We start from the raw sequence: 15,348 nt of genomic DNA, 5'->3' as shown, positions 1-15,348 counted from the left end.
TATGAATAAAATATATACAAATTAATATTGTATACGACCGTGAATACCAACTTAGTTATTAGTGTAGATTTTTTTTATCCAAAGTTGCTCATTTTTTTTATGGAAAAGAAGGAGAATCGAGCATACGGGTCACCACCGCCTACATTCTCTTGCAACACCAGAGGAATCACAGGAGCGTTCCCGGCCTTGAAGGAAGGTGTACGCGCTTTTTTTGAAGGTACCCGGACCCGGAAACGCCGCACAAGGAAGTTCATTCCACAGCTTTATAGTACGTGGAAGAAAGCTCCTTGAAAACCGCACTGTGGAGGACCGCCACAAATCCAGATGGTGGAGATGATATCCTAACTTGTGGCGTGTCATAGATATGTATATTGGAGGTGTCCAACATATCATTGATATGCAGAAGAAACAGCGTGGGAGATAGCACACAGCCTTAGGGCACTCCAGCGTCCACGGGCTTCGGGTTCGAGCAATATCCGTCGACAACGACCTGTATGCTGCGCCTAGTGAGGAAACTGGAGGTCCACTTGCATAAGCTCTCGTGAAGCCCAAATGCTGGAAATTTTTAGAGGAGTGCCTCGTGCCATACACGATCAAAGGACTTCGCTATATCCAAGCTAACTGCCAGGCCTTCCCCCTTGCTTTCGATCACCTGCCGATCGACCATGGCGAAAGCCCTATTGTCGGTCGTTGATCAACTGGTGACCCTTATGCTCTCCATGATTTTGGAGTACAGGGAGGTAATAGCTATAGGCCTGTAGTTTTGACCTTTTTTTTGAATAGGATGGACAAGGGCTGACTTCCATGAATCAGGGACTACGCATTTTGTATATGAGTGCCAGAATAAACGAGTTAACACCGGCGTCAACTCAGGGGCACACGTACTAAGCACGATTGGAGAAATGCCATCCGGACCGCTCGACTTCCTGACGTCCAACGAAAACAAACTGTCTGAACTGTACTTCAGGCTTAGAGCTCTGACACCGCGTGATGGTCGGCGGTGTTTTTCCGTTGTTGTCAAGAGTCGAGTTGGAGGCAAAAAGAGCGCACAGGTGATCGGCTTTCTCTTTTGCCGTATAGGCGAGGGTGTCATTCCTCATGTTCAATGGTGGCAGGGATGGCTGGTTGAAGTTACCAAGAGCAGCTTCCGACAACGACCAGAACTTGAGTGTTCCGGTCGGGTAACTGGAAACCTGCTCGCTGATTTTGATGACGTGCTTGAATTTCGCACGGGCGATTTGCCGCTTATAAAATCTGGAGACACGGTTATATTTCCTCTTCAGAACATTGCAGTTAGGAACCTTTGAGCCCAGCGCCACAACCCAAGTTCGATACGCCTGTTTTTTGCAGTCAGATGCTGCTTTAACTGACGCATGGAACCAGGGCTGTGATCTGCCACCGCTCGGTACAACAGAGCTTGGTATAAAAATAGCCATGCCCTGTAGTATCACATCGGCTACTGCAACGGCGCAGGCACTAGGATCATCTGAAGGGAAACAAACCTTGCCCCAAGGGTAGGATGCAAAAAAAGGAACGCATCCATCCCAATCTGCTGACTTGTAGTGCCAAACGCGGCGGGTAGCTGGAGGTCTGCCACGTTTGCGTCAGACAGGCACTACTCTTCTGACCAGACAATGGTCGGACGTTCCCAGAGGGGCGTCGACAGAGACCTGGTAACCATCGGGATGTGTAGTCAGCAGAAGATCTAATAAGGACGACATGTGGCTATCCACATCCGGGAGCCGTTGGCGACTCAACCAATTGGGACAGACCATACGCCAATGCAAAATTATGCACAGATCGCCCTGCGTAATCTGTGGTACGTGATCCAAGCCATTCGGCATTGTACCCGTTGAAATCACCCAAGACTACGATTTCAGCGGAGGGGATCTGAGCAAGCCCGTCATCAAATGCCGCTTGAACGCACCCCATGAGGTGATCCGTTTCTGCGGTACCACTATGGGACCTGTAGACGTGTAATGACGCGGTCCTCAAAATCTACACGGAGCCAGAGAGTAGACAGGTCCCTACCCTCAAAATTGTCGAGACGGCAACAGCAGATATCTTCCCTAATGTACACACATGCATGAGGCAAAAAATTGTGCTCAATTTTATACCCGGGGTACGTTAAATATGACGTATCGCTAGGTCGAGATATCCGCGTAAACGTAAGGAAACACAACGCCGGCTGCGCCGTCTCAAGGTGATGGTGGACGGCGGTAAAATTGAGTGAATTCCCCTGATATTGCAAAAGTCATATTTCGTGTTATCAAAAAATCATTAATTTTAAGCAGAATATGGAAGTTATCCATAGTTTTAATGGACATAAATGACAGACGTCCGTCGTGAGAGACCCAGTAGAAACAAAGTTCCTTATCCAATTCAAAATATATTTTTTTTATTATATACTTAGATAATTTATACGTTTAGATAGATATATAAATGATGTTATATTATACATATGGGCCAAGGTATTTAGCAGCCAAATTTATTTTTATATTTTAGCAGCAACATAAGAAATTAAAACTATATACAAGCGTATAAACGACGTGACAGCCCGATAAATTGCCCTGTGCTGCCCCGGGGCGTAAAAAGAATAGGGTATCCCCAGGTCCAAGGGTGTCGTAAGAGGCGATTACGGGATTTATGAAAATGGGAGAGTCACGCTGCCGTCTTATGACGTCAGCACAATCGGGCCAGACTCGTCCGGGTTACTTACCACACTCGCACAGAATACCGGCGTGAAGTAGCGGCCTAGTGCCGCTATGTTTCGCATAGGTTAGTGTCGAGGACCGGAGGCAAGGGTACCGGATCTTGTAGAGCCGGAGAATCCCTCCCCGAGCATACGCGCTCGGGCTGCCCCTCGTGTTCTGGGGAGGGCACAGTACCGCGTATGTCACAGGACAAACAGGGCAGCAACACCAAGGCACCCCGCTCCACGCTTAACGTGGACTTTTGTAACATCCGGGGAATTCACTCCAACTTAAGCGCCGTCCACCACCACCTTGAGACGGCGCATAAATTGTTTCCTTACGGAGACGCAGATATCTCGACCTAGTGATACGTCATATTTAACGTACCCCGGGTACAAAATTGATCATAATTTTATGCCTCATGCCGGGGTATGTGTGTACGTTAGGGAGGATATCTGCTGTCACCGTCTCGGCAATTTTGTGGGTAGGGACCTGTCTACTCTCTGGCTCCGTGTAGATTTAGAGGACCGCGTCCGCATCTATGCGTGTGTCTAAAGATCCCATAGTGGTAACGCAGAAACGGATCACCTCATGGGCTGCGTTCAAGCGGCATTTGATGACGTGCTTGCTCAGATCCCCTCCGCTGAAATCGTAGTCTTGGGTGATTTCAACGGGCACAATGCCGAATGGCTTGGATCACGTACTACAGACTACGCAGGGCGATCTGTGAATAATTTTGCATTGGCGTATGGTCTGTCCCAATTGGTTGAGTCGCCAACGCGGCTCCCGGATGTGGATAGCCACATGCCGTCCTTATTGGATCTTCTGCTGACTACACATCCCAATGGTTACCAGGTCTCTGTCGACACCCCTGTCGGAACGTCCGACCATTGCCTGGTCAGGAGTGTAGTGCCTATTTGACGCCAACGTCGCAGACCACATGCAACCCGCCGCGTTTGGCACTACAAGTCAGCAGATTGGGATAGGATGCGTTCCTTTTTTGCATCCAACCTTTGGGGCAGGGTTTGTTTCCCTTCGGATGATCCTAGTGCCTGCGCCGTTGCAGTAGCCGATGTGATACTGCAGGGCATGGATATTTTTATACCAAGCTCTGTAGTACCGATCGGTGGCGGATCACAGCCCTGGTTCGATGCGTCAGTTAAAGCAGCATCTGACTGCAAAAAACAGGCGTATCGAACTTGGGTTGCGGTGCTGGGGTCTAAGGATCCGAACTGCAAAGTTCTGAAGAGGAAATATAACCGTGCCTCCAGATTTTTTAAGCGGAAAATCGCCCGTGCGAAATCGAAGCACGTCGTCAAAATTGGCGAGCAGCTTTCCAGCTACCCGACCGGGACACGCAAGTTCTGGTCGTTGTCGAAAGCTGCTCTTGGTAACTTCAACCAGCCGTCCATGCCGCCGTTCCACATGAGGAATGACACCCTGGCCCATACGGCAAAAGAGATCCTCGTCCATCCGATACCAAAAAAAGGAGACAGTTCGGATCCGGCAAACTACAGGCCTATTGCTATTGCCTCCCTACTCTCCAAAATCATGGAGAGCATAATTCACCGCCAGCTCTTGGTATACCTTGAGGGTCACCCGTTGATCAACGACCGGCAGTACGGTTTTCGCCATTGTCGGTCGACCGGCGATCTTCTGGTATACCTAACACATATATGGGCGGCGGCTATTGAAAGCAAGGGGGAAGGCCTGGCAGTTGGTCTGGATATAGCGAAGACCTTTGACCGTGTATGGCACAAGGCGTTCCTCGCAAAACTTCCATCATTTGGGTTTCCCGAGAGCTTATGCAAGTGGACCTCCAGCTTCCTCACTGGGCGCAGCATACAGGTCGTTGTCGACGGTTATTGCTCGAATCCCAAGGCCGTGAACGCTGGAGTGCCCCAAGGCTGTGTGCTATCTCCCACGCTGTTTCTTCTGCATATCAATGATATGTTGGACACTGCCAACATGCATTGCTATGCAGACGACAGCACTGGTGATGCCGTATACACGGGCCATGCAGGTCTCTCTCGGGAAAACGTCGAGCAGTGCCGGGAGAAACTTGTGTCTTCTATCGAGTCCTCTCTCGAGAAGGTCGTGGAATGGGGTAAGTTGAACCTTGTTCAATTTAACCCCCAGAAGACTCAAGTTTGCGCGTTTACCACTAAAAAAACCCCATTTGCCGTATCACCGCTCTTCGAGAACACTTCCCTTAAAGCCTCGCCTAGTATCTACTACGCCTAGAATACTGGGTCTCGAAATCTCGAGCGATTGCCAATTCCGTGGCCATCTGGAGGGCAAAGCCAAATTGGCTTAGAAGAAACTGGGCGTCATAAATAGAGCACGGCAATACTTCAAGCCGGCCCACATTCTAGCGCTCTACAAAGCGCAGATCCAGCCTCACATGGAGTATTGCTGTCATCTCTGGTCTGGCGCACCCCAGTATCAGCTCGATCCATTTGACCGCGTGCAACGCAGAGCAGCTCGAATTGTCGGGGACCTAGCGCTCTGTGAACGGCTGGATCACTTGGCGTTGCGTAGAGACGTCGCTTCATTGTGTGTCTTCTACCGCATTTATCACGGGGAGTGTTCCGAAGAGCTGTTCAACATGATTCCTGCCGCCGAATTTCCTTCGCACGACACGCCACAAGTTACGATATCATCCCCACCATCTGGATGTGTGGCGGTCCTCCACAGTGCGGTTTTCAAGGAGCTTTCTTCCTCGCACTACGAAGCTAGCTTTAGAAATAAGCTTCCTTGTGCGGTGTTTCCGGGACGATACGACATGGGTACCTTCAAGAAAAGCGCGTACACTTTCCTTAAAGGCCGGCAACGCTCCTGTGATTCCTCTGGTGTTGCAAGAGAGTGTGGGCAGCGGTGATCACTTAACACCAGGTGACCCGTACGCTCGTTTGTCCTCCTTTTCCATAAAAAAAAAGCTTTGCTAGTTTTATGTTTAAAATTTCTAAGGGGCTGATTCCAAGCAAGGCTGATGTTTTATGCCTTGTCAATGAAAAATCGGTTACAGTAACAATAGTATCGCTTTTCTTTTTCTTGCTGTATCTTCGTTAGAATTATTCTTCTTTCTTGCACGCTTTTACTATAATATACAAGATATTATTATTATTATATGGATTATACTATCTCTACTACACTCATGCTCGCCTGGTACCAATAATTTAAACACCAGTGCGAATAGATGTACTTTCTTACATGCTGCGGGAATAACATAGCCACAATGTCCTTATAGATCTGTGCTGCAGACTTTGAAACTGATAAAAAGTGAAAAAAAAAAATTTGGATGAATTATTGGAAATGAATATAATAAAAAAAATGAAAGGAACAATAAGTTACGGGCGGTCTGAGTTCGGGAAGTGGAGAAGGGGAGTGTTTTAGGGTAAAAAACGGCTTATCTCGATTTCCAGCAAAAGTACAAGTCCTGTGGAGAAAAGATAAATGGCAAAGTTGTAGGTAATAAAACTAAGATCTACAACTTTTGATTTCACACTTTTTTCACATAGCCTCAAAATTTATGTGAAAAATTAAAAAAAAAATAACAAATCTACTCATCTTAATCTTAATATATAAAAATCCAGTGTCCTGATGTTTGTTTCCGGTGAACTCCTAAGCTAATGAACGGGCTTTAATGGGGATTACTTCATGGAGTGCAATTTAGTCCAACTTGAGAGATAGGATAGACTTTACTTCGATTTGGGACCCATAATTAATTTTATTTCCATTTTTTTTGTATGGACATAATATTTTCTATGAGAGGGTAATTTAGTAACGCACGGTTTAACTGTAAGACAATTTCATAATAGCAACAGGGAGCATATTTTACAAAGTAATTCTTGATATATTATTGACAAATTCATAAAAAGCAGTATTATTCCTAGCTGACCCTGCAAATGTTGTTTTGCCATATAAATTATTTTAGAGTTACACAGTTTCTTGAACATTGCAACATTACTTTATTTTTCAAAAATAAACGTAGCCTCAGTTACTCCTTATTACACCTACCTGCCAATAGCCGGAACAAACAGACAGACAGCCAAACTTGTAAAAAATGTTATTTTGGTACCACCGTATATAATTCATATACATGCAGTAAAAAATGGTTATTTCAATATAACAAACAGACACCAATTTTATTTATATGTGTAGATAGATGGTACAGGATAACGTCTGTTGGGTTGGCTGGTGACAATAATATTATCCGAATCGTCACAAAAAATATGAATTTTATCGCACCGTCATAAGCGCATAGAATTTATTCCATACTGTGCAGTGCACTAGAATATCTGAGGTTTTATTTGTAAGAGCATATTTGAAGAGAAAATCTGAAAGTGGAGCCAAAGTAATGCAGATGTTACGATGTGGGGTCGGAGACATGAGACTCATTTTCATATTATATGTACATTTCGTGAGACCCTTTGTTCAGCTATTTTATACACTAAGATTATTCGAAAAAGGTTTGCTATTTATTATATGAACTCTTACAAAGACATTTATTATTTTGTTGTATTATTTCACATCAAGTTGATCGTTTCGTTGATTGTTTCTAAAACTTTTTATTTAATATTTTAAGCTGTCATAATTAATACTGATTTGAAAAGAAGCTGTGTCTGTGGTGTAATAAAGTAAAGGACGTTCTGGCGGGGCCTTCAGAAGATATCAAGGTTGGTCCCTGGAATTTTACTGCAGTGAGCTAATTGGTGTTAACAAGGAGACGAACCCTGCGACCCTTTTCCTACAGCCCTGTACTTTCCCCGGGGCGTAAAAAGAATAGGGGACTCCCAGGCCCATGGGCGACGTAAGAGGCGACTAAGGGCTTTTTAGAAGTGGGAGAGTCACGCTGCCGTCTTATGACGTCAGCATAATCGGGCCAGACTCGTCCGGGTTAATTACCACACTCGCACAGAATACCGGCGTGAAGTAGCGGCCTAGTGCCGCTATGTTTCGCATAGGTTAGTGTCGAGGACCATCCCTTCCCCCCCTCCCCCCCAAAAAAATATGAGAGCGGCTTACCCAAGGAGGGTACCGGCTCTACAAGAGCCGGAGAATCCCTGCCTTGAAAGGCCGGCAACGCTCTTGTGATTCCTCTGGTGTTACAAGAGAATGAGGAGGCAGTGATCACTTAACACCAGGTGACCCGTACGCTCGTTTGTCCTCCTATTCCATAAAAAAAGCCCACTGAAATAATCTTTAGGATTACCATCGATATCGATAGGTGTATCAAAAAATAGTGGTGCTTCTAGAGCCCATAATAGTGTAATGTGAAACAGTGTTGTTCTAAAGTGTAAATATTTCATGACAATCTAATTGATGCATTAACTACAGGCTGTTCCGAATAACAAGGCTGTTATTGAGGGCGGTTGATTAACGTTCTTCTTGCAAAATTAGCTAATTAGCCAAATTGGCTATTCGTGAGTATATATGAAAATGTATTTTATGTTTTTTTTTGTATATTTTGTAACACATTTTCAGTGTTTGTATTAAATTTGCAAATTTTTATAGTTCAAGATTAGAATAACTAGGTAATTACTGATTAGTGTAAGATTGATAGTGTTTCGAATGTTGCTTATTGCTTAATGTTTATCTTCACATCCGAAATAAATAATTCTAATTTGGATTCGACCAGTTTTGACGATTTATAAAAATCGCCTGTCTTTCAAACAGATTACTTACAGTATGCAGTGACGAACATGTTATAGTATACACAATGTCACCAGAACTAATTGAAAATAGTTTTTAAATTGAATAGTCAATTAAGTTCATGGATATTGTGTATCCATGTGCCAAAAAAAAATGTTTTTCATTGAGAAAAAATTGCATAGTCAGGCTTGCGCTTAAAATCAATGAACTAAAATAAGTTTGTTTTATTTAATGTTTTAAAATCTGTGTCATTAAAACTCGAGTTTAGTGGGAGAGAAATGCATAAATGAAAAATATTTTCCATTGTAGAATACAATAGCTGACTCACGTAATTCTCACAGTGCATAAAACGTTATACCTTGGATCGTGATTGAAAATTTCCATTTTCCTTTCGACAGTTAGGTTTGCAATTCAGGTCGTATTCCAAATTGTGAAAACGACAGCTAAGCTGCTGTTCACAAATAGCGTTACGACATGTGACAGAATGAAAGACAATTCGAATTTGGACAATTTTAATGAAACTTTAAGTCGTTTCGATTTTTGTATTTAAATTTTGTATTAAGCAGTGTATACACACTAATAAAAATGAAGGACACTAAAATTTACTAAAATGACTGTACAATATTGTATATTTTTATTGAAAAGAGCGCAAAAAAAGAATGCTGGGAGAGTTTCTTGCGCCGCTTCTTCTCTCTCACAGCGCCATTTGTTTCTGAAGCGGTAGTAGTATCTAGTAGTATAAGAAATGACATCAAAAAGAATTCTAAAGGAATCAATTTTGAGAAAATAAATGCCTTTTATGCCTTTAAATTACTTACTATTAGTTGAATTTCAATATAACAAACGCGGAAATGCTGCCAGTATTTTAGGTACGCTTCCACGTAATGATATTTTTAATTTTATGTAGTCATAGTATTATAAATATAGTTATAAGATTTATTTTGTTTGAATAAATTTAGATACAAATGTATATGTGACACCCTTATTTATTTTGTACGTATTTACTCACGATTTATAGGTGTGGGTACCGACTAGTTTTTGACCATTCGCGTAAGTGTAGTGGGTTCGCGTTAACCCACTACACTTTTCGTTTCTTTTTTACTGTTGAATACGATGGAAGTGTTGAATGAAACATGGGTTCTTCTTTCTTTAGGGAGTTCCGCAGCATTGGACACACCCACGGCATTTTTAGGTTTCTTTAATAAGTTCCAGACAGGGCAGTAAGTTAATAAGGGCTACTATTTCAACAGGCATTGTACAATTCGATATTCTGCCTGGCGAGGCAAGCTAGAGCTTTGTCGTGAAGGGCCTTCTTCTAGGACGGTGCAATCATTTTTTCCCGCACTACCGGGAGCAATAACTTACATACCTATCTGAAGTAACAGTCCATCTATTTTCCAGCATATATGTAGCGTTAATAGTCTGAAGATTAAAAGGGTTCCTTGCCTAATAGTAACCAATTCAAATTTATGCCATACCACACCATATTATTATATAATATTATAAGACTCAGCTATCAGTCTTAACGTCTATCTATCTTTCAGCAGACTGTTTTTCTTTTTACTTTTTTTAAATATCACAAACGACCGTACCTTCACCTGGTGTTCAGTGATCGCCGCCCACATTTTCTTGCAACCTGAGAGGCATCACGGGATTTTTTCGAAAGTACCCATGTCGTATCGTCCCAGAAACACCGCACAAATAAGCTTTGTTGTAAGAAGTGGAAGACAGTTGCTTGAAAATCATACTGTGGAGGAACGCCACACATCCAGATGGTGGGGATGATATCCTAACTTGTGACATGTTGTGGGAAGATGGAATTCGGCGGCAGGAATCAGGTCAAACAGCACTTCGGGACACTCCTTGTTATAAATGCGATAGAAGACAAATAATGTAGCGACGTCTCTACGCAACGCCAAGTGATGCATCAACAGTACTGTCGTCTGCATAGCAATGTATGTCCAACATATCATTGATATGCCGAAGAAACAGTATAGAATATAGCACACAGCCTTCGGGCACTCCAGCCGACGACAACTACCTGTATGCTGCGCCCAGTGAGGAAGCTAGAGGTTATGTATCTCATAAATCGTTACAGTCAGACAGTTGAAATTTACAATTTCGTTAGTTAGTTAGTTTGACCGGGCTATTTATGTACTTAACCACTTGATTGGGCCATTGTACGTAATCGTTTGTCTTCTTATTAGAACTACCTCAGACCATCTCAGAAGTCTTGATACCTTTTCAGACTGCTGCAGGCATTAAGAAGTGATGCTAGAGATCGCCGGATTTGTGCATGTTGTTCTGCCATGAGCCTGCACTATGTAAGCAAGTTCTGTGGCTTTCTAATCACATCCAACATGTAACGGGATACCTGCTACATCTATGGTATGGTATGGCCGGTGATACTACCCAAAATTTGTTCCGGTGTAGTCTGATGAGGGTGCGAGCAAACCTCTTTGATATCACCGGAAACAGTTTCCATACTTCCTTCAATGTGTCTCCATTCTTTTTGATACGTTTGCCTTGCCTTGTTTACATTTGAGCATAAAGTGTAGGTTACAGTAGTTTTGATCTTAAAACTACAGTCTTAAACTATAAAAAAATCAAATGAAATAAATAAGAAATAAAACAAAAACGTATTTCTAAATAATCCATATATTATGTATTAACGCCCCTACTCTGAATGTAATTTTTCTTTAAATCGTTCTTAGCTGACCTCTACTCGATGTAAAAAATTCAAGTCTCTGAGCCTTATGGTTTCGGAGATATCGTGATGTGTACATAAGTGGAAATATTACATATATAAAGATTAAAACATTAATAATCTACTACAAAATTTAACACTGTAACTTGTTGCTTGTACAACGTAAAGTATAAGACATGAAAGAATGCCTGCATTGTAGCTTTTAGAATAAATCATAAGTGTCTCTATTGTTTCGCGACCTGGAAAGTCTTTTAAAACCTCCAACAATTTCTGAGAACTGAAAACTTTACAATGCAACCGTGTAACTGTTTTTAAAGTTGCATAGTTTGGTACAAGTAAGTTACAATATACTTTGTGTTTTTATTGCAATACATTATATAAATATTTTGTAAATTACTGAGATTCAAAAAAGTAACTATGAGTTTTTTATTGCTTCTCAAGTGTCACTTTTTTAAACATACGTGAATTAATTAATATAGAATGTCTTTTTATCCATATAGCGTTAAATTATTAAAGTTTGTATTAAAGACTTCTTTTTGTATAAAAATGGGCAAAATATTTTAAAGTGAAACTTTTATTACATCGTCTTATACTTTTACGTCTGTCTGTTGCATGTCGCGTGACGGTTGGGCGGCATCTATAGTTCGTAGCAGCTGACCGTAGTGTAGTGTATATATAGGCTATTACTCATTTGTGCCAGTGCTCCACGCTATTTTGTTTTAGTTAAATGTTAATAATTTTATAATGTGAAAAAAAGTTTCACTTTTATCGTATTTCATAAAACCACACAATTATTTTTATTTAATAATCACTATCGTTTTAACAGAGTATGATCTATGCATGTACTTTATTTTAAACTGCTTAATAAGATGCAATTAATGAAGCTATACGAGCTTCGGATTGCACCGTTAAGAAGAATATCCTAGAAAATCTTTCCCTAAGAGATTCTGATAATTGCGAAGGCAATTTCTCTTACGCCGTAAATTAGATCCCATTCATTCCGAGTCTATTACGTACTTGACTGTGTAGGACGCATTGCAGACGAGATGTTGAAATTCTCGGAGAAATTTATTATAAAATGCTGGATTGGCTGTGTGGCATTATTTAATAAAAAGTTAATTAAATTTTGTTATACTATGAATACTATTTGTGTCGAGATTGTCTTCACATGAGTACCGAAAAACGCTGCAAATTTGCCAACTTTGTACAAATTTGCCTATTTCGTTTCAATTTGGATATGTCGCGTTTGCTTACTTTTTTCTTGTTCTCTACCATTCGGTAGTAACTAATTGTTACAACGGCAACATATTTTTCATTTTCTATAATGATAACTCCATTGATACTTCGCTAGTTGTGTGACAAAAACCGGAGGGAGTGGGCGGATCTTTTTTGCATCCTGCAACTTTTGGTATTTTGGTGTTTTCGTGAAGGAATTACATCCCAAGGTTAGTAGATACTGTCTTTTTCCCGTATTCTGTTTTTTTTTTTTTAATGAAAAGACTGTATAGTGTTTAAGTCGGTTGGCGATGTTGTGCAGAGTTTTGGAAACTTGAGTGACACAACTTTGCCAGGCCTAGACCCTATTATCTATATTCCAATTATTTTAAAATATAACGTACATAGCGTACAAGTCTGAGCGGCACTACAATTTCCCTCGTAACCTTGAGACATAAGATGCTAAGTCTCATTTGCCTAGTAATTTCACTAGCTACGGCGCCCTTCAGACCGAAACACAGTAATGTTTATACATTACTCCGTCACGGCAGAAATAGGCGCCGTTGTGGTACCCATAATCTAGCCGGCATTCCGTTTAAAGGAGCCTCCCACTAGTGGGTTCCAGTGAAATATATTTATTAAAAACATCGTGTTATTACGTAAATGTTTAGTAGCAATTTCGCAATCCACAAGTTAGAGAAAAGAAGTGACCTCAAAGCTCAAACAAACTTTACCAAAGTGGATATGAATAAAACATGCATGAGCTCTCTAACTTTTGCTAACAAGAACTTTATTTTACACGTTCTCTAAAGTTTGCCGTCACTAACGATATCAACGAAACATTAATTATAGTTTAGGAGATGCTTAAGAGTTTTAGTTTGTTTAAGCTTTTAAGTTATGTTACCACTATTCTTGCTTTTTCCACCTTTATTAAATTTAAGTTTATTTATGTTCCAACAATTAAAAAAATACTCTTTTAAAAGTACTAAAAAGAGAGGTACACCTGACAGTTTTCAGCCTCCCAGTATAATTTGTTCTGAAAAGTAGTGGAACTTTTTTAACAAACAAAAATAAATAAGAGGTTTACAGGCTTTATTTTAAAGTGAATAAACAAATTGTTAGTATATACAATTAAGCATCTATCAAATAAGAATTTTAATTAACGTCCCTTCTAAGTCAGAATTTACCATCCCATTGGAACTGAAATGCCACAGGCACGAACTGTAAGAAACTCAGAGGAACTTTTTCTTATTGAAGCGTTTTCATTTGACTATAGCCCAATTTTATTAGAATTCAATTTATTTCAATAGAGTTGCTTCCTCTTAACAGAGACTACAAGAAAAGCGTTAATTGAAGCATTATTAATCTAACTCTCAAGTTATTAACTTACAAAATTACTTATAAGCCCAAGTCTAGATTGTAATTAAAGTAGACTTATACTTGCAATAGTTTTAATCATGAACAAAGAAATCAAAGAGGTTTTATGGGTACCACAACGGCGCCTATTTCTGCCGTGAAGCAGTAATGTGAAAACATTAGTGTATTTTGGTCTGAAGGGCGCTGTAGCTAGTGAAATTACTGGGCAAATGAGACTTTACATCTTATGTCTCCAGGTGACGAGCGCAATTGTAGTGCCGCTCAGAATTTTCGGGGTTTTCAAGAATTCTGAGCGGCACTGTTTTGTTATGGGTAGGGTGAATCAATTACCATCAGCTGAACGTCCTGCTCGTCTCGTCCCTTATTTTCATAAAAAAAAAGGTGAAATAAATAGAGATGTAACAGCTACACTTACAGTATTACTAACTTAACTGCACACACAGTATTAAGTTAAATGAATGATATACAATGACATAATAGATACATTTGTAGTTGCTGAACGGATTTTACTGGATTATATTGACCATCAGTTACTGGCAATGACAGTTCTATCAGACAGATACTCATTGACAGGGTTAAGCTCTTGGGGTATCGTTTAGATTCAACGTAATTATGCTTTGATAATCCGGATTAAGTCCTCATCTTAGAATAATCGTCCATCTCAATCGTCACATGACGTGTTAAAGTTATTATTACGACTGCGTGTGATTACGGCCTATTTACTTGTGTCCAATTTAAAGTTTTATTCTAATTATTAACTACATAATAATTCGTTTAGTGTATTGAGGCTTAAAATCAGTGTCTGTAAATATGGAGTGCAGTGGTGGTTGTGGACATCCTTTGACAGAACAATTGCTTATGAAGTGCTATTACTGTAAATTAGGCTATCACTCTGAGTGTCTGAATATTAACCCACAACAATACAAGACACTTAGTAAGGACTATCTGGCCTCCTGGCAATGTCCCTCCTGCTGCAATGTAACTCGGCGACGTAAAGGAAACCGTGAAAACACTCCGGTACGTAATTCAGTAATTCCGTACGCTGAGGAAACGAACACGTCACCTAAACTCTCCGAACACCAGGCGACACATCCAGAATTTGAATTGCGTAGCTTTACAAATGATCTACAGAATATGCTACAAACATGGCGTAAAGAAATCGACGACAGCCTAAATAGAATTAGTGGCGATATCAAAAGTGCTTTATTTGAAGTACAGCTTGAAAAGCACTCACTGCGGACCGAGCAAGCTAACTTGAAAAGTGGTTTGGCCAGTGTAACCAAGGATATCACCGAACTGCAATCATCGGCCCAATTTCAATCAGAGGAGCACGCTCACATTGAAAAAAAGGTACGTGAACTTGAAGAATTTAAGAAGGGTGTGCTTGGAACAGCTAATCTCGTTTCTACCCTGGAACATAAAATCGACTCCCTGGAGCAGCAGGCGAGGCAGTGCAATATTGAGATATGTAACGTACCTGACAAACGGAATGAAAATCTACTTTCAATACTAGATGTCATAGGCTTGGATATTAACTATACAATCTCGAACAATGATGTAATATCGATTCGACAAAACAATCGCCAGCCTAAAAACATAATTGTCAAATTCACCACTAGGATTCTGCGTGACAACATTCTAAGTGCTTTCCGTAAGGCTCGTGGAGTACGGAGTGAACAGATAGGTATTCAAGGTCAGTCG

The sequence above is a fragment of the Leptidea sinapis genome, chromosome 20 (genome assembly GCF_905404315.1).
Source record: "Leptidea sinapis chromosome 20, ilLepSina1.1, whole genome shotgun sequence".
Lineage (NCBI taxonomy): Eukaryota > Metazoa > Arthropoda > Insecta > Lepidoptera > Pieridae > Leptidea > Leptidea sinapis.
Note: the sequence above shows the minus strand (reverse complement) of the source record.